General features: G+C 35.4%; 1 protein-coding gene across 1 annotated transcript in view; it reads left to right on the top strand.

Annotated features, from left to right (window-relative positions):
• The window catches only part of LOC140756203 (GTP-binding protein REM 1), a 168,612-nt gene that overhangs the window by 140,461 nt on the left and 7,818 nt on the right, over window positions 1–20,333 (top strand). The window lies entirely within an intron of this gene.

Below are 20,333 nucleotides of genomic sequence, written 5' to 3'. Positions count from 1 at the left end.
TATTAGGTAGAAATAGGTGTTGTCCCTGTAGCTCCGGGACCAGAATAGGGCTACGGTATCCCCTGCCTGTCGTAAGAGGCGACTAATTGGGGGCTCCGGGGTTGCGGGCGGCGAGAGTGGGAGATCGAACCGTCTAGCAAGCGACCCCTGGAAGGACGGCGGTATGTGTGGTCGCATAGCGTCGTAAACACCAGACGGTGTGGCGAGCTCTGAAGCTCATCCGGGCGGAGCCCGAAGGGGCAATGCGTTCAGAGGACTCCGGTTGCGTTCCGTAGGAGATCCCGGAGTCCTCTTTGTAACGCTGAGGACGGCCACCGGGGGGGTTTTAGTGCGGTAAGAATCCCACATAACCCTGTGCCGCTCCCACGGCACCGGGTACCTTTTGAAGGTTTCCCCCTCGTCAAAAAAAAAAAAAAGGTAGAAATAGGTGTGGCAGTGGTGCCGCCGGATTTGACCACAAAGGGTTCTACCACCTTCCATCCATCATTCAGTCCATTTAAATTAAATTACATTTACAAGTTACGAACATAGAACTAGTTATAAATTTAGTTCTAGGGCCAGTCTACAGCTCCAGCCTTTCCGTATAAAGTAAATTGGATTTCATTGTACTTCAACAAGGAAAAGAGTGCTCGAATGCTATTTAACGAAGAAACTTCGCGAGGATATAAGTTTTGTCTTGTAACTACGGGGTCCTCGTTCACAGCTGCAATCCCGAAATTACTTTACACGTCGAATAAAGTACTCACTTTTTAACTTAGACCCTATATGTTACCCTTTTTTGTTAAATTAAGAAAATAAATAGTGTAGCCTAGTGGTTAAAACACTCGGCCTCTCGATCGTGGGGTCCGAGGTTCAAATCCCAGGCACACCTCTGAATTTTCAAAGTTATGTGCGTATTAGAAATTAATTATCACTTGCTAAACGGTCAAGGAAAACATCGCGAGGAAACTTTGCATACCTGAGAAATTTATAAAAAAAAATCTCAAAGGTAAGTGAAGTCCACCAATACGCACTTGGCCAGCGCGGTGGACTATGGCCTAATCCTTCTCATTATGAGAGGAGACCCGTGCCCAGCAGTGGGACAATAATGAGTTGTTGATGATGATGATGATTGATGAAGAAAATAAACGTTTTTAACCATATGAAGTAGAGTAAAATACGTGCTAACGAAAGATTCCATACCACCCAAATTTTAATTTATTTTATTTTTAGTATTTGCTATCGTGCGATCTATTTAAGTAAATGCACTGTGATAATTTTACAGTCTACCTCATTATTGACTAACACATGCGCATGCGCACACACACACGCACACACACACACACACACACACACGCGCGCGCACACGCACAAAACTATAACTACGTATACAAACTCAACCCACACATACAATGTCTAACAAATTCTCCTTAGAATCAAACACTTGGTTCGCGTAAGTTAATTATCTCGTTCCAAAGTTTCATATTCAGCACGCTAGGCATTCGGTAGTGCTTGTTTGTTTGCAGTCCGTCTGCTGCCGTGTCGAGTGCCTCATTGGATCAGAGCCAAAGTGCTTTATAATAAAAGCGTGTAAAAAATGTGCAATTGTATACAGTGTAGCCTGGTGAATTGAAAATATTGAAAGCTCACTCTAGGGATTTGGGATTAGTATATACTATATAGTAAAAAAAAATGTAAACATCAATACAACCATTCTATTATAAGTTACTTTTCAAAATTATTAATTAGTAGTACTTTGTGGTTCGACTCCGGCGGCACCACCGCCACACCTATTTCTAATCCTATCTAGGATTGATTGCAGATGGCCATGGGCGGCAGCAGCCACTTACCATCAGGTGGACTGCATGCTCGTCTGCTACTCCTATATTATAAAAAAGTATATATACCAAACTGCTTCTTCTTATTAATTAGAATGTTATAAACTAGCTGTGTTTCTTTTTACCCGACTTCTTAATTAGGCTTATTTATTCCTAGGTTCTAGTTTCTCATAATATAACAAAACAACAAGAAATTTGGTTAACTTACTAATATTTGAAATCAACTCATTTTCTCAGTTCTCTACATAATTGCATTAATGAGTCTCATCACAAAGGCTCTAGAACACAGTGTTGTGAAGTGCAGAAGGAACGGCTAATTAAAGACAAACGAAGAGACAGGGCTTGTAATGAGTTCACAAAGTTAGACGAAAGACAGGGTAGCGTCTATATATTACATAATTATATTTATCATTAATTTTCGGTGTCAGAAATCTTTATAAGTCTAATTATCTATACTCATAACCAAACAATAAGTTTCCTAGTCGTATCTTACTTGAATTCTAACTTTTGAAGGTGGCTACACTTATTTCTTCCTAACAAAGGTCAGCAGACATCGCTTACCAACAGATGGTATTACTTCTTCGCTTCTATCTTATAAAAAAAAAAAGTGTGTGTGTGTCAGCTACGACGCACGATTGGAGTTTACTCCTTACGAACGATAATTATGATATATATCAAATAGAAAATAATACGCAGGCGCGCAACACACACGTACAAACATACGCACACATTCAACTCTCAGACTGGAGGTAGCGAACTATACAGTGAGACTACGAAGTATCGCGCAAAGAGGAGACCCCGAGAATGAGATACGCTGTGTAATGTCTATCTCATTATTTTACACGTTCAATCCTACAGATATATATGTTTGTCTCTTTCTACGTTACGCCTCAACTTTTCGTGTTACACTTGATTTTACTCCTCATAAAATTTCCGTACCGGGCCTTATAACTCAAATCGTTTCTTAAGGAGTAAACTCCAAAAAATAGATATCTTGCGAGAACAAAGTCCATACAACTAACTCACCACTGCACCTTAACATTTTGATACTAAACACAACTTTAAAGTTATTAATACATAACTTTGTATATCCAAGGTAATGTATAGATAACTTTAAACAAAGTTGTACTGCAACTTCTAAAACTTCGCTCGTTCCATACATAACTATATTTCTGTGTCTGCGGTTCGGAAAACATCCAATTACCTGCGACAATGCTTTCAACTTGGAAGTGCAACCGATGTCAGCACGTAAAAGTAGAGAATATGCTGATTTAGCGTTATTTTCTGAAGATAAGTATTTTTCGTGAACGACTTTATTATATATGCGCGCGAGAGCAATGTGAAACTTATATAAATTGTACACAAACGCATGCATATTGCATATGCAAGCATTTACGCATGTATGTGTCAAGACACTTAAAAACACACACGCAAACACACATGCACTCATATAAAAGCACACACAAACACACATGCAAACACACACGTAAAAACGCATTATTAAGACACGCAAAGTAGCTCACACGTAAATACATATGCACACTCACACACACACATCATCACGTGCACATGTAGTTACTTCCATCGAATTCAAATTTGCCTTGTTTACTGTGTAGAATTAGAAATTATACTTCTTTAGCGTAACGAAAACACATAATCTAAAGTTAATACTTATTGTAGGAAAGTTAACTATAGTTATGTTAAAGAATGTTTTATCGATAAAATACCAATTAAGAAGTTAATATCGAAATTAATCCATAAATTATAGCAATATGCAATCTCCTTTCATTAGTCGCTTGAATCGCACGATAAAGTCACTCGAGCAGTTTTTCACGTGGAAATATTTCCTGCTCAAAACAAAACAAGGTAAAAGGAGGGAAATGCGCAAAAAGCACAGTCGGACTACGAAGCCGCTCGAAAGGAAATAAATGGGCACGGTAGTGTCCGCTGTGTAGAGACAATGACAGTTAGAAACGGCATTTTAATTGGGAAATCGTTATTAATGATAATTGCTGTAATGAAAACAAAAGTACACTTTTACCCAACTGCGGAGATGAAAAACAGGTTATTTTTCGAACTTCTTCATTCTTTCGCTACAATCACATTTAAAAACATATGTGTGTATTTTTGTTCGGCTGAATTCTTAAATATTTCCATCATTCTCCATTTTTATTATTTTTAAGCAATCAGGTTTTTTAGTTTTTATAATAATTACTTTTAAGTGACGGATAAGTAAAATTAGTTTTTTGTTTGCTGCTGCAATGAAATATACAATTTAATTTTATTATTACAAAGATTGAAAAAAAAAACAAACGCAAGGAAAGAAATTAAAGGAATGACGTTCTCCTTCAATTAACTTGTATTATTCAAAATTTCAATATTAAGCAAGATTTTAACATTAATGTCAAACCAATTTCCAAAATAAACATTTTGGGAACTCTATCCGATTTATGGTCTATGGTGCAGTGGACCGCTACATATTAAGCTCGTTACTTTATCGGTTTTTCTTTGACTTTGAAAGCGTTTTTTTAATGGAGTAACCGGGTATGTTGTAGATATGTTTTATACAGCCTAATTGCGGTATACGTCACTGAAAAATTGGGGAACATAAATTACCGAAAGAGATAGAAGCACAGATGTGACAGAGGTCACCTTTTTACAGTATTATGAATGAAAAAAATAACGGAAAAATTTGATTTTTCGTAGCTAAACTTTAATGCGATAACTAAACAAAGAATGTGATAAAATATAAAAGAAAAAATTACGAAGTGCGATCCCAACTCTCAAACGGAGTGTTCTTATTATCAATGTTTCATTTGGCTGTTTTTAATTAATTATTTACCCAATAACATAGAATACATGCATTGTGAAAATTTGAAGTATCTACCGATTATAATTCAATACATAAATTGCCGAAAAATATCGATTTCTTGTATTCCTTCTTTATAAATTCTATTTTTTTTGCACTTGCAATTATAGTGACTATTAATAGTTCTATATATATTTTGGAGTATCTTTTTACGATACAAAAGGTAGAGCCCCGTAACAGACGGACAGACAGACCGAAAGACAGACAGACCGACGTACAAACAGCGGACGCTTAGTCTCCCGTTTTAACGCTTTGAGTAAGTAACCAACAACATAATTTAGTCTAAGCATTATATTTGTTATACATCCTGGCTTATAAAACTTAATTTATTCATACGAAATATCCAATATTTTAAGCAAACATTTGTAACAGAATTGTACAAATGTTTAAGCAAACATTTGTACAATTCTGTTACACGTAGTAATGTACTTATTCTACTGTACTACTACTTCTACTCCGCTACTCTATCTGATGATGTAAACAAAAAGTAATTACGTCGTTATATCGTTAAATAAGGATTTTTATTACTTATCTGGATTTATATCAGGGCTTGAATAATAAATTTAGTTTCTGATAAATCTGAAATGGAAAATCGCGTGACTGTAGATCAAAGTCGCTTTGAATATCGAAACGTAAACTTAGCTAAGTGCGGGCGGATCTCGCACACGGCGGGTTCCGTACCAAGTTTTTATTTTGAGTATTGTTTATCATGGCAGCTACAGAAGTATCTGAATTGTAAAAAAATAAATCGTGTACCAATTACAGTTCAATAAATAAGCCGAAAAACGCCGAAAATACCAATTTCTCGTATGGATTATCAGCCCACTTTATTAACTTTTTTTAGTATTTCTAAATTTTTAATTAATAAGTTTTATACAGAGTACATTTAAAACAAACAGTAAAAATAACAGTACAATCTTATTTCAAATTTTATTTTCGTTATAGCGACTATAGTAAAAAATGTAACCATTTTAAGTACCTATACTTCTATTACGGTTCAAGGGTTTAAGACTTTGGGTACGGATCCCAGAAATGCTTAGCGCCTTCGACTTCAGTACTTTGATAAATGATGATAACACAAATACAGGAATAGGTGCTTTCAATGATAATTTATTTTCTTTTGTGTTTGAATTATTGTCTGAAAGAAATGATAAATCGTAAATTAATTACAGCATGAAAAATAAGTAGTGTACGCTTTACAAATTCACCGAATATTGGTTAATAAAGTAATATACATTGACTAAGTTTGACTAATGCTATTGAAGGTGGTAGAGCTCTTGTGATTCGATTTCGCAGGTACCAAGGCCAACGCCACGCCTATTTCTGCATATTTCTAGACATACTCGTATTAACAGAGTTAAGCGCTGATGTGTTCTGGTTCAAACGGTGTCGTAGTTGTAAATCACTAGGAGATCTAACTTATTTATACAGGGTAGCAACCGATTGCCTCCTTCAGATAGATATAACTTGAATCCAATTTGAAAATAATTGTTATAGTTGTGGGGTCGTGTAGAATTATAGGCTACAATTAACATACATAGGCTAAAATAACATACATAAAATATTTTAAAATAAATATTATAATAAATGTGTACTGTGAAGCACCCACAATTGGAAATACCCATTGGCGACATTGTCCAAACTACTCCAAACTTACCATAGTTTATGGTGGGTTTGGACTGCATGCTTGTCTGATACTGAACACTTAGTTTTGTTTTTGTAATGCCATTACTTTCTTTCTTTCTTTAACCTCATCTCAAAATATAGAAAAGCAAGCGTAGTAGCCGGAAAAAGCAAAGAGTATATTTAATAAAATAAGGTTATACCGAAATAGAATGTTTACTACATATTATATGCAAGCGAAGCGCGGCGTTTATGGCATGGTGTATATTTCTTAAGGAGTGAACACACTAGCTGAATCATGAGGTATATTTTTGCAGCTATATTTGAACCTAATCAGCCCCAATCGATTGAGCGAAAATTTTATGACAAATTTCATTCAAAATTTCCCTTTTCTTATATTGCTTTGATAAACTAGCAACACTAAGCTAATAGGACCATCACCTATACAGTTTTTTATGTCAGACTGTACATCAAGTGAAAGTTCAGTAGTCACAGATATTTCTATCTTCAAAGCGTAAGTCAACAAAATAAATTTATTTTTATTCGGACCTACGTATATTCGTAGGTATATACGTAACCTACCTTGTTTGTTTCGGGGGAAAACTTAAAAAAATACTTTTTATTGGAAAAGAAGAGTTAGGTGAGATTCTCACTTACTACAACCCCCTCGGTCATCATATTGCGTATAGAGAATCCCTGGAATCTTTAACAGGACGAATCGATGCTTCTCCTGCGTGGTACCTCTTAGGCTCTTCCCAGAACCCAGAAGGCAAGTAGAATTAGAAGCTCGCCACTAAAGGCACAAAAAATTGTAGCCACAAGTTATCGTCATCCCAGTACACTACACCTCCCTCGTTTTATGTACACAGTCCTTTCCCAAGCAAATAAATTAACAAGATAAGGCATATCAAGCGGCAGGAAAACAACGAAAAAAGCTGAAAGATTCCCCGTAATGATACTGTTTTCACTACATTTCCCCGTTCCGTTGTTCATGATACTAAAATGTATTTTCCGTAAAACAGTAATTTATGACGCTATCTCAAGGCCTAAAAGATTCAATATTGCGAAGGAAACGGTTAGCTGTGGTAACCGTAATTTTATTTAACGGTTGGTCAATTAGATTTTAGTATAAGTGCCGACAGCACACTTTAGAAATTCGGTTTTTTCATCCTTATAGAGCATTTATGTTTTTCGATTAATCAGTAAAGTAAGTCCTGATTATCAAATCAAAATCAAATCAAATCATTTTTTTTTAATTCAAAATAGGTTCTTTACAGAGCACTTTTTGAATGTCAATACAACTCAACCACCACTTCACAAGGTGTTTCGTCATGAAGAAGAAGAAGTATATATATAACTATATCTCTCGTTTTAAGACCGCGTTTTTGGATAACACCATTTTCTATGGTAATTTATAACCAATTCTTATAGATAAAGATTCCTACCAAAGAACGATCATAATATATTCGCTACGACATTTGAGGACCGTTCAGACGTATAAAAAGGTTACTTTGTTGTTAATTTAGTTTAGTTTAGTTGACCCTTCAAACCGAACACAACAGTTTTTTAAGTGCCCACTATTATAGACCGCGCCAAACCGGTAGTCCGCTGTGAAATTGTTGCGAGCAGGTGTAGTCATACAATTTGCTATGGCGACGCGATTCATTTCTATATGCAGAGCGGACTAGCAGTTTTCCGCGGAATATACCCGTATAATTAAACAGCGCTTAACTCTGTTATTGTTAGGTAGGAATAGGTATAGCGGTGGTGCTCCCGGAGTCGAACCACAAAGGACCCCACCATCGAGTTCTGATGCGAATCAGAAGTTGTAATGCAGTTTGCAACACAAATTCTGATACTAAACTCCTAACCAACTAACAAACAACTAAGACTTAGAGCAGTGCCCAAAATGTAACTGAAGTTCATCCTATCTATAATATTAGATTTATATATTAAATGCAAGTGAGTTTTTTGTTTTTTATTCTGTCACGGCTTGACTATCAAATTAACGGATTCATCATCATCATCATCAACCCATTATTGTCTCACTGATGGGCACGGGTCTCCTCTCAGAATGAGAAGGATTAGGTCATAGTCCACCGCGCTGGCCAAGTGCGTATTGGTAGACTTCACATACCTTTGAGTTTCTTTTTTTTTATAAATCTCTCAGATATGCAAGTTTCCTCACGATGTTTTCCTTCACCGTTTTAGCAAGTGACAATTAATTTCTAATACGCACATAATTTCGAAAAATCAGAGGTGCCTGAGATTTGAACCTCGGACCTCTCGATCGAGAGGCCGCGTTTCTTAACCACTAGGATATCACTGCTTCTAACTACAATTAACGGATTATCACATTTTTTTACACATGTTGTCAGAGATTAAAAAAGAACATAGAGTATCACTTATCCAGAAAAAAACACTGTTCCCGAGGGATAGATAAAAAACTATTGTCATCGACCTCTGATCGCGAGCGAAGCCGCAGGCATTACCTAGTTTTGCATATTCGCAGTATCATAAATTTCATTTAATGCGTGGTTTTCCTTTAATATATAGTTCTGGCGTCGTGCCTACATTTAATGTACGGGTTGATTTAATTACTTCGCTAGGTGCGGATTATAATGATTAATTTGTTTAAATTAGGAGTTACTGTGCAGTTTGAGCGAATGTAATTTCAAGCTGATAACTAGATTTTTGAAGTTTCACTTCTGTTGGCGCGTGTAGAAAAATGGATCAAGATGTACGAAGTTCAAAATTTTGAAAATAAAACCCTATATGATGCGCTACTATAAGTAAAGTTTAGGTGACTCCACCGCCACCTATTTCAGCCTAATAATGATAGTCTAAGCGCCGCTGTGTACCGCGTTGAAGGGAGAAATACCTATTCCAGGCGTTCCAACTAGTCTTCAGGGGTAGCGACGCATCTGTGGCCATCCTCAGGAAGGTGATTTTGAAGGTGGTAGAACCTTTTGTGGTTCGACTCCGGCGGCACCACCGCCACACCTATTCGTACCTAATAACATCAGTGTTAGGCGCTGCTGTGTTCCGGTTTGAAGGGGGTGATAAGGGAGACAGACTTTTCCGAGGCGTTCCAGCTTAGTCCTCAGGGGTAACGGCTCATCTGTGGCCGACCTCAGGTAGGAATATCTAATCCTATCTGGGATTGATTACAGATGTACATGGGCGGCAGTAGCCACTTACCGTCAGACGGACTGCATGCTCGTTTGCTACTCCTATATTATATAAAATAAAAATCTTTTCCGAGCCTTAATCGGCAGTCGCCACTTACCATCAGTTGAACTGCATGCTCGTCCACTACTCTAATATTAAAAAAAAAAAACCTTTATTAAAAAAAAACACATTAACTCAAAAAATATAGTTAAAAGTATTAACAATAACAATGAAAATATTTATTTATTTTTGTAAAAAATATAATTAAACGCTAATTTAGAAGCAACTGTACTAGCTATCTATTGTATAAGCACTTACTATTTTGCATGTTGTGACTACCTGTAAATGGAATTATGTGTACTAAGCTATATTACTTAAGAAAATAACATTGTCAGTCATGTATAACATATAGTTCTGTTGGTAGTCCTTAAAATAAATAAATAAATAAATAAAAGACTATCTACACAGTCTCCAAAACAATTTTATCGCAAAAATTACATTTTCCATTAGCCCAAGCAATCAAAAGGTTTTTGTTGTTATAAAATTACGTACTATTTTTACAGCCTGAAGGCCTATCTGTTGCAATGTTATAATAAATTATTTATCTTGTTTCATTACATGAATATAATAATAATTTCACGAGTGTAATAACAAAGTTTAATAAACAGGTCTCTTTGTAGTTCGGTTGTAGAGGCCTCGTTGCCTATTCTTGCCTCGTAACAGTGTGAACTGCTATATATGTTCTGATTTGAAGGATGTATCAGAGATGCTTATTCAGATCATAACTGTAAATTAGTTCTCAAGGGTAGCAATACATTTACGTAGCCTATCTCAGGTAGGACTCCAATTCTATTCGGAGATGATTACTGGAAACCTAAGGTAGTGACCATAGCAATTATAACTGAATTGTCAAAACTCGGTATTTCAGTGATACACCTGTGATTTTTCAAAGTTATGTAAGTAGGTGGTCAAAGGTGGTAGAACCCTTTGTGGTTAGACTCCGGCGGCACCACCGCCACACCTATTTCTACCTAATAACAGCAGTGTTAGGCGCTGCTGTGTTCCGGTTTGAAGGGTGTGGTAAGGGAGACAGACTTTTCCGAGGCGTTCCAGCTTAGTCCTCAGGGGTAGCGGCGCATCTGTGGCCGACCTCAGGTAGGAATATCTAATCCTATCTGGGGTTGATTACAGATGTCCATGGGCGGCAGTAGCCACATCAGGTGGACTGCATGCTCGTCTGCTATTCTTATATTATAAAAAAAAAAAGTAGTTGAAATTAGTCATTTGCTATACGAATAAAAAAATGGAATCGAAAACATGGTAAAAAACCTAGACGTCTAAGAGTTCTGAAAAGAAGTTCTCTAAAGTGTATGGAGTTGACTAATTCGAACTTGGCTAGCGCAGTGGACTATGGCGTAACTCCTTTTTCTCTGAGAGCAGACCTGTCACTGACCCTCTAGTGATACTAATGCATTGCCATTTGCTACTTCAGTATTATAAAAGAGAAAACAAAAGACTTTATGAACATATTTCAGTTATATTTGGGTTACATAAGCCACAGACTTAGGACATTTCGCGCCGCTACTCCGGCCTTCAGCAAACCTTTTTCTCTTCATAAAATATTAATTTCAAATGATTCGTTGTATCTTTAAAGGGAAGAATTTTGGCGAATATATTAATAAGCTTAAAACGTTCCATTAAGTTCAAAGTTTATCAGCCAATTAGGTCAAATTATGGTTTATAAGTTCAGAGAAGAACTTTTAATAATTAATTTACTTTATGGTCTATTTATATAGAAATAATGTTATGTATACTCCGCGTAAAACTACTAGTCCGCTTTGAATATAGAAATGAATCGCGTCACCTTAGCTAATTGTATGACTACACCTGCTCGCAACAACTTCAGAGCGGACTAGCCGTATGGCGCGTACTATACCTACATACTTACCAAATATTAGTAAAAGACGAACTAGATTTATCTTTATCTACCAGTCAACCACAAACAATAAATTAGTTGTTGTGTGTTTTAAGAGACGAATCCTAAATTAATTAAAGTGTTATAAGTTACCTACTTTCACTCTTGTTTACAGATTAGACTTGAGTAGCTCGCGAGTGAGTGATATAAAAGATATATATCTTCACCAAAGAGCTAATCACTCATCAACTCCGACGAATTTGAATTATATCTTTATATCCGCGTCACATGGTCGAGTTCATAGGTCCATACGATTCCGGATATAAGATCTTCTTCAACTCAACAGTTTTATACTCGCTCGCGAGTGAGTTATGAGTCAAATGAGCGACTGACTGAGAGAGTCTGATTCGAGTCAAATGCATTACGTCTTAAACACTTATTAAAATCTTTTTTCTTTGCTAAGAATATGAAAATAGGGATATACAAATAGTGTTGGCTGTGAAATTTATATATAATTTCTTGCCAGTTTTGTATTAATTATAGGAATCAAAAATGTTGTCAAAACATTTTGATCTGATTCTCTGATATACTGATATAAAATGTCGCTTATATCTTTACAGAGCTACTGAGCTAAAGTGAGTTACTGAGCTAAAAGAGTGATATATATCACTGAGTTGAAAAGATATATATCTCTCTTTTCACTTCAGTGGTATATAATGCGCACCTCTATTACAGATTTACAAGTCTCCTACAGTCACATTAACAGTACCATACATTCTAAAAATAAATTTTTACCCGTTTCTAAAATCACCCTAAATTGTAACTCTAGTTCATATACCAACAACGCTGTCCTTGACAGAACCTAATATCTAGCCGTGTCCTTGTAAGTCCAGTGTAAGTCAGGCCACGATCTCATTTACTACCAATTGACTTACTGCACCCTAGGGGATCCGTTGGTGACTGGGAATTCAATTAGCGATGAGACTTGCCTCAACAAACTACGTGTCTGTTGCGAGCTGGGTCATGTTTCCATACTTCAATAGCCATAATTGACTTATTTAGTTTTATTTAATGCGGGCAGTATTAATGAACGCGTGTTAAGCACTGTATTCTGATTTGAAGGGGTTGGTAATGGCGACATACTTTTCCGAGGCGTTCCATCTTAGTCCTCAGGGGTAGCGGCGCATCTGTGGCCGACCTCAGGTAGGATATGTAATCCTATCTGTGGTTGATTACAGATGTCCATGAGCGGCAGTAGCCACTTACCATCAGGTGGACTGCATGCTTGTCTGCTACTCCGTCTGCTACTCCGTCTGCTAGTTTTATTTAATGCGGATCGTATTAATGAACGCGTTTGTCAAATATTGCTCGGAGCAATTTTTGTAGCTGTTGTAGATATACAGAAGTGTGGTGTGGGAAGACATACTTTTTCTGAAGCGTCGAAGAATGTGGTTTATTGGTTACTAGTGGATTATCAAGTATGAAGGTAGAATCTTTCGCGTTTTTCGGTAGGTAGGAGCGCGCAGCGACGCCAAAGCGAGTAGACGCAAGACGTGTAGCTCTCTGTTTAAAAATTTTTTTTAGTTGAATATTGTGAACATTAGTGTTAGAAACTTATACTAGCGTAAAGCTCTTAAAACAGTGAATCCAGTGCATAAAATAGTTTTCAATAAATGCGTACTTTAAAGTGTTAAACTAATCAAAACAGTTTACAAATCTTGTTAACTATAAGTGCTCGAGTGCGGTGATTAATGACAAGACACGCCCATCGTGAGAAATTACCTTATATGGTCACAAAAATCGCTTTCGCGTCATGAGTCATCACTAACACAGCATAAGGGACAGCAACGATAACTACTAATACATAAATTCACCAACGTGCATAACAGTCGTCTCAGTCCAGTGGTCAGCAAGCCCAAACGCCAATCGTGCGGTCGGGAGTTCAAACCCCCGTATCACCAAGAAATTTTAGTGCTAAATATTTTTTCTTAAAATTTAAACAAATTGTTGACACAAATTCGCTGCTATGGATAGGACTAATATAACTGTTCGGAAGCCAAAAAAGATGACAAAACATAAATCTCTAGAATCACTGGATGGAATGAATGACACACTAAATACCACGCACTCGGATGAGTACCTAACTCGTAGCATTGACTTATCTTCACACATTCCTTCTCGTATACAGGATGAGTTAAAGAGTGAAATCGACAAACTTAAGACCGCTCTCCAAAGTACCCAAGATGAACTAGACGCGATGATTTTAGAAAACGTTGAATTAAAGAAACACATAACACATTTAAATAACGAAGTATTGTTTTTAAAAAATGTATGTACAAGCCCTATAACATCGAAGAAAAAGAAAAATTTAGAAAGTCGTAAAAAAAAGGCGAGGCGTAGACTTACAGATAATTTTCAGCAAAGTCCCTTAGATAATTTGGACAACGATAAAATCTCAACTCCGAACCAAGCCGACAACAAACGTAAATCTATACATTCTCAACAAGAATTTGAAGATATACCGACAACAAGTGGAAACAACGCAGACTCTAAAGAGTCTAATCAGTCTTCATCGAGAGATTTAAACCTGGATCCCACAATTCCACAAGTAAACACTACCAACCATTTCACAGAACAAGAAAATAGAAGAAAACAAACACAAAATTTACAATCACGCGCGGAGGAACATATTGATAAAAATACCAATAAAACAATTCTTAATAAAAATGCAAAGAAGGTATGTACGAAAAAAAGAAACAAAATAATCATAATTGGTGATCAACAAGCAACAGGAGTCGCATCAACTCTTATTTCATTGAGATCCGGATACAAAAACCCTAACAACTATGAAGTATGTGGATTGATTTATTCGGAGGCTCCTACTAGCTATATCCTAGACAAGTCAAACTTGACTAAAATGGATCTTGATGAAGACGATTGGGTCATATTATGTATAGGTTCTAACGATCATAACCCTACTGTATTGTTTGCTGAAATTTCTGCAATGTTAAAATATGTTACAAAACCTAAAATCATTGTTACCAGTGTAATATATAATCCGTATTTAAACATAAGTAAATTAAACTCACAATTAAAAACACTGATATATTGTTTTAAGAATTGCACTTACATACATGTTACTGTAAATATAAGTAAAATAAGCGGTTCGGTGTGTGGCGAAATCACTCCTCAAATTAATTTTACTATTGATAAAAAAGACTACAGCGCTTACTATTGTCATATAAGACGTAAAAATCATGACGCAGCGAACACCAGCGTCTTAAAACCGGGAACCATTCCATACTACTTCAATAAAATGAATAAAATTGAATATAAAACATTTCCCTCAACTAATAACATTCCTAAAAAACCAAATCCGACACCATTCTCTCCAAAAAAAGGAACTATACCGTATTATTTTCGTACAAACAAGAACACAATAACAAATGACAAAACGAAGATCGATAATAATAGCAAATTTTTTCTTGGGTAAATACAAAAATTGTTTAAATATTTTACATCAGAACATACAGGGTCTCACGTCAAAACTAAATGATGTAGAAATTCTGGTCAATACGCATAAAATTGATATTTTGTGTTTTACTGAAACTTTTCTGAAGGTTTCAAATATTAATACTCTGCAATTAGATGGATACAAGCTGGCAGACTCGTTTTGTCGTAGTAAATCAAGAGGAGGTGTGTGTATATACACAAAAAACGGGATCAACCATAAAAAACTTGATTTTGTGAGTTCGTTATCCATGGATTTAAATTTCGAATGTTGTGGCATTGTATTACCTGAACTGAATTATCTAGTCTTGTGTATTTACAGAACACCAGCTTCTAATTTTGAAATATTCATTAAAACACTAGAGTTGTTGTTATTTAAAGTTACCCTTAGATCACGTTTTGCCAAAAAAAGAATAATAATATTAGGTGATTTTAATATAAATATCCTGGAAAATAACCAAAAGACTGAAACATTTCAAAACACTTTACGTAAATATAATGTTAAGTTGACTATATATGAACCGACTAGAATCACATTGAAGTCACAGACATGTATAGATAATATAATAACTAATTTAAAATCCTTCACTGCTAAAGTCGGACATTTGGGTCTTTCCGATCATTCCGCACAATTAATTGAAATACCTTGTTGTAAAGGTTTTGCAGAGAAATACTGGTATATTTACAAATACAGTATCGAAGATCACATGGAAATATTTTTAAATTACATTTCTCAGATAAATTTTTCCGAGGTATATCTTCATACTGACATTAACTTAGCGTATAGTGCCTTTATTACTACATTTAAAATGATATTTGATCTATGTGTCCCATTAAAACGTATTAAAATAACGTGTAATAGGAAATCAAACTGGCAAACAAAAGGTATTTACCGCGCAAGCAATATTAAAAGAAAAATTCATCAAAGCATAGTTATGAAAAAACATACTCACCTATTACCTTACTACAAAAAATATTGTAAGATTTTAAAGATTGTAACACGTATAGCTAAACAAAAATTTAATACAAGATTAATTAAAAATAGTGTCAATAATCAAAAAGGTACTTGGGACCTTATTAAGAAACAGACTACTTCGATGAATACACTTAAATCAACTGTAAACAATATTATTGTAGATGACACATATATTGATGATGCAAGTACTATCGCTCAAATGTTTAATAAGCATTTTGTAACTATGAATATCCAACAAACGAGCTCCAACACATATCATAGTACAAATTCCATGGGTACATGTAAAAGCATTTTCCTTGCACCAGTTGACGCTAAAGAATTACACAAAATAGTTGCAAATCTAAAAAATAAAAAGAGCTGTGGATATGATAATATACCGATGCAAATAATTAAAAATTCCTTAAAATTTATAAGTGAGCCACTTCTTTATATTTTAAATCTAATGTTAGAGACAGGAACTTTCCCAGATGATTTAAAATTAGCTAAAATAAAACCGCTGTTCAAAAAAGGGTGTAAAAGTGATATCAATAATTATAGGCCAATAGCTCTTCTGCCAAACTTTTCAAAGATTTTTGAAAAAATTATATACAATAGGCTTCTTAATTTCTTCAAAAGTAATAATCTTATAAATGTACATCAATTTGGCTTCCAAAAAAACAAGTCTACCACTATGGCAATCTTTAAATTTCTCAAGTCAGTGTGGGATGCTGTTAATGACAGGAGTCCATGTGTGGGTCTATTTTTGGACATGTCAAAGGCTTTTGACTGCGTTATTCACGAAATTCTGGAAAAGCAGCTAAATAAGTTAGGTATTCGTGGCATAGCTCTAGACCTTATCAAATCGTATTTAGAAAATCGAGTACAATTTACTGTTATTGATATGTATAACAAGGATAGCAAAACAATTGAAGAAGTGCAATCAAAAACTGAAAAAATTATGCTAGGTGTGCCCCAAGGTAGCATCCTGGGGCCACTTCTTTTCTTGGTATATATAAATGAGTTACCCAACATAATAGATCACCTGTGTGTTATGTTCGCAGATGATGCAACTGTTTTTATTTCGGATCACTCAAAAAATGACATTAATAACACGTTAAAGATAATAAAAGAATGGCTGGAAACAATAAATCTTAAAGTTAATTTGTCAAAAACGAAATTAATTCAATTCCTAAATTATAAAACTAAGCCTCTTGCGCTAAATATTGGCGATTCTAATACTACCATAGAACAAGTTAATGAAATAAACTTTCTTGGTGTTTCTATAGATGCCAAAATGAATTGGAAATCACACACCAGCAAAATAAATGCAAAAATTTCAAGTTGGTGTTACGCGTTATCAATTATAGTTGAGAATATATCTGCTAATACAGCTCGAACTGCTTATTTTGGTCATGTATATCCACTTCTTACATACGGAGTTATTTTCTGGGGAAACTCATGTACTGCCAAATCTACGTTTATTCTCCAAAAAAAATGTATTCGCATAATTCATAAGATGCACCTGGAAGAATCCTTAAGAAATGTATTTAAAGAGCAAAAATATCTAACTCTAACAAATATCTATATTCTTGAACTATGTACATTTGTAAAACATAATGTGATTTACTTTAAAAATAAATCAGACTCTCGTGATAACTTAAGAGAACAATATAGATATAACCTATGTGTGGAAAGAGCCAAAAATAATATTTGCAAAAAGAGTGCTTTTAATACAGGCATAAAAGTGTTTAACCATTTACCATTTGAAATTAAGTCACTGGATGTCCGTAATTTCAAATCAAGATTAAAAGTTTGGCTTCTTGAAAATGTTTTTTATAATTTAAACGAATATTTTAAACATAATACTGAGGCTAAGAAATATTAAGCTATCTGCCTATATAATATATGATCTCATTAATATTTCCTGTTTCAAAATTTACTTTAAAAAATTGCAATGCCCGATATGGGTAAACTGTTATGTCGCTATGTATCACAAATGTCACCATTGTATTATAATTGTAACAGTTATGGCAATAAATATTATTATTATTATTATTTCAAAAAAAAAAAAAAGAAAAAATCTCTTAACCTGAGAAAATATTGTCAGATAGAGCGACCATAATACGCTTAAGATAATTGGCCAAGTGCGAGTCGAACTCGCATCGAGGGTTCCGTGCCACCAAATTTAAATTTATCTTCGATCCTTAATTTTTGACATCATAACCATAAAAGTATACATTGTGAAAATTTGGACTGTGTTCAACAGAAAAAGTGAAAAGGCTGCAAAATAGCGGTTTCCAAGAAAACCTCTTGTTTGGTTATGAAAATCTCGTATGTATAGTGCTAGGTTAGCTGTCGTCAAATATCAGAAGTTAAGGATTACCCCGCTAAACCCCTTGAGCCCCAAGTTTTATATAATCCAGTTTATTATTTCCATAACGCGGTGAACTTGAGAAATGTTGTTACGAAGTTTGTCTCGAAATTGGCCTTTCATGGCTTGTCCTGAGAATTTTGAATGTGAGTGAAATATGGACGAAGCAGATGCCGTATTATAGGTTAAAGTTTCCTTTTTATAAAGTTTACGAGAAAACGTTGTCTTGTGACACGCGGTAACTATACACAATTAATCTCCGAAACTTTGACGCTTATATAAGGCTGTTTACATACGAGGCGTGTGATACGCGCGGGTGACGCGTGTACGACTTTTAGATGCTTTTATAAATAGATGCGTGTAATGGAGTTTCTCTTGTCGCTTCTTCTCCTTAGTGAAACATATTCCGAAGAGGTGGTAGATTATTAACGTTTAAAAATATAAGCTCATAAAGCTTTCATAAAATATATTTTTTAGCCCTCGCACACTAGCGACTAATTTTAGCCACCGCATCCATCGAATTAGCTGCTTTTCGAAAGCAAGAGTCCACACGTCAGATAAAACGCCAAACGCGGTGGCAATCGACTATCGCTTCTCCGCACGTTATTACGTTCTATCGAACACATTCGCAAGATTGTGATGCATGTAAAATGCGCGTTTTCGATACCGCGACTAAACGCGCGTAAAAAAGAGTGCCATACGAATCAGCCCTAAGTGACAAGACAACGAGACTGTCTTCTTTCTGCAACGATACTTACTCTCTATAGATCTTCCACTTTTATGTCTAAATGCCACGAAAATACTAATTTTGATCGCCTAAAACATTCTCAATAAGAGTTACTTGCACAAAAATCGCATCAAAAGTTTTCTAAACACAGACATGTATTTCTAAGGTCTTCATGAAATGTTCTTACCTATAAATAAATATCCCGGTAGCTTTCATTTTACGTCCAAGAATAGTTAATCGACCTTTTATCATGGGTGTCAGCCATTATGACATGTAATTTGCACTTCTGCCTGAGTCTGACGTGAAATTACCTGCATTGTTTGAGGTACAACTAGCACCTCACTGAATTATTAATTAACTCCTATCACGTGCACTACTAAATATTATATTATGGTGCGTCCACACCTTGCTCCTCGCACTGCTCCTCGTGCTGCTACTCGCGTCGGTAGAGCTGCCACTTTTTGGTGGAAATGGTATTTCTTACAAAAACATTACAAATAAATAAGTACTTTAGGAAATAAATAGTAGGTACACATTTAGTTTTCGCCGACTGGCTTTAATGTAACTATGAGTAACATTATTCTGATATCTTTTGACGTGACAACGTCTTAAAATTCGATGGAGCCGGCTACACGCACCAAAAAACATGACTCATGCGGCGTTACCTCGCTCTGAAGCGTTCCATTTAAGGCTTGAAGTGCAAGCGAGAGCGCGGAACGAGCGACAAAGAGGCCTCCGCATACAAAATATCTATCAAACAAATAAAATTAAAAATTTCTTTTAAAAAATGCAACGATTCCATCAGTATTTTCTTAAGACGTTGTCACGTTCAACTATCGTCAGACAACCGATTTTTTTCTATAATATACGCTTTATACATTTCTCATAATATTTTTCTATTATATACACCAAGAAGAAACGAGAGTTCTATCTTAAATCGGCCACAGGTGCATTGCTACTCCTAGGGACTAAGTTAAAACGGCCCGGATCCCGCCCTTGCCACACTTCAACCTGGAACACAGATGCACTTAACACTGGAATAAATGTGATAGTGGTACCTCCAGTATCGAACCGCCTGGGGTATAAACAAACCTTAACATGTCTGCTCTTTGAAATATAAAACTATATAAAGACCTTTGAGTGACGCGATAATAAAACTTAATTTAAGTAACTTGGTAACATTGCTAAATAATTTTGTTTGTATCAAAGTTATATTGACTTTAACAAAGTGTGTTAAGTATCGTATTCGTATATAACTTATCAACATTAATTGAGTTTTAATTTTACTTATATGGACCACTCGCAGAAGGGGTATTTTCCAATTTAATTTTACATAAGAAAAAGTTTATAAACCAATAAAGCGAAAGCAACCTCC

The sequence above is a fragment of the Epargyreus clarus genome, unplaced genomic scaffold (assembly GCF_041222505.1).
Source record: "Epargyreus clarus isolate Ecla_fem2 unplaced genomic scaffold, WU_Ecla_fem_2.2 ptg000034l, whole genome shotgun sequence".
Lineage (NCBI taxonomy): Eukaryota > Metazoa > Arthropoda > Insecta > Lepidoptera > Hesperiidae > Epargyreus > Epargyreus clarus.
Note: the sequence above shows the minus strand (reverse complement) of the source record. Positions and strands in the feature narration are given on the sequence as shown.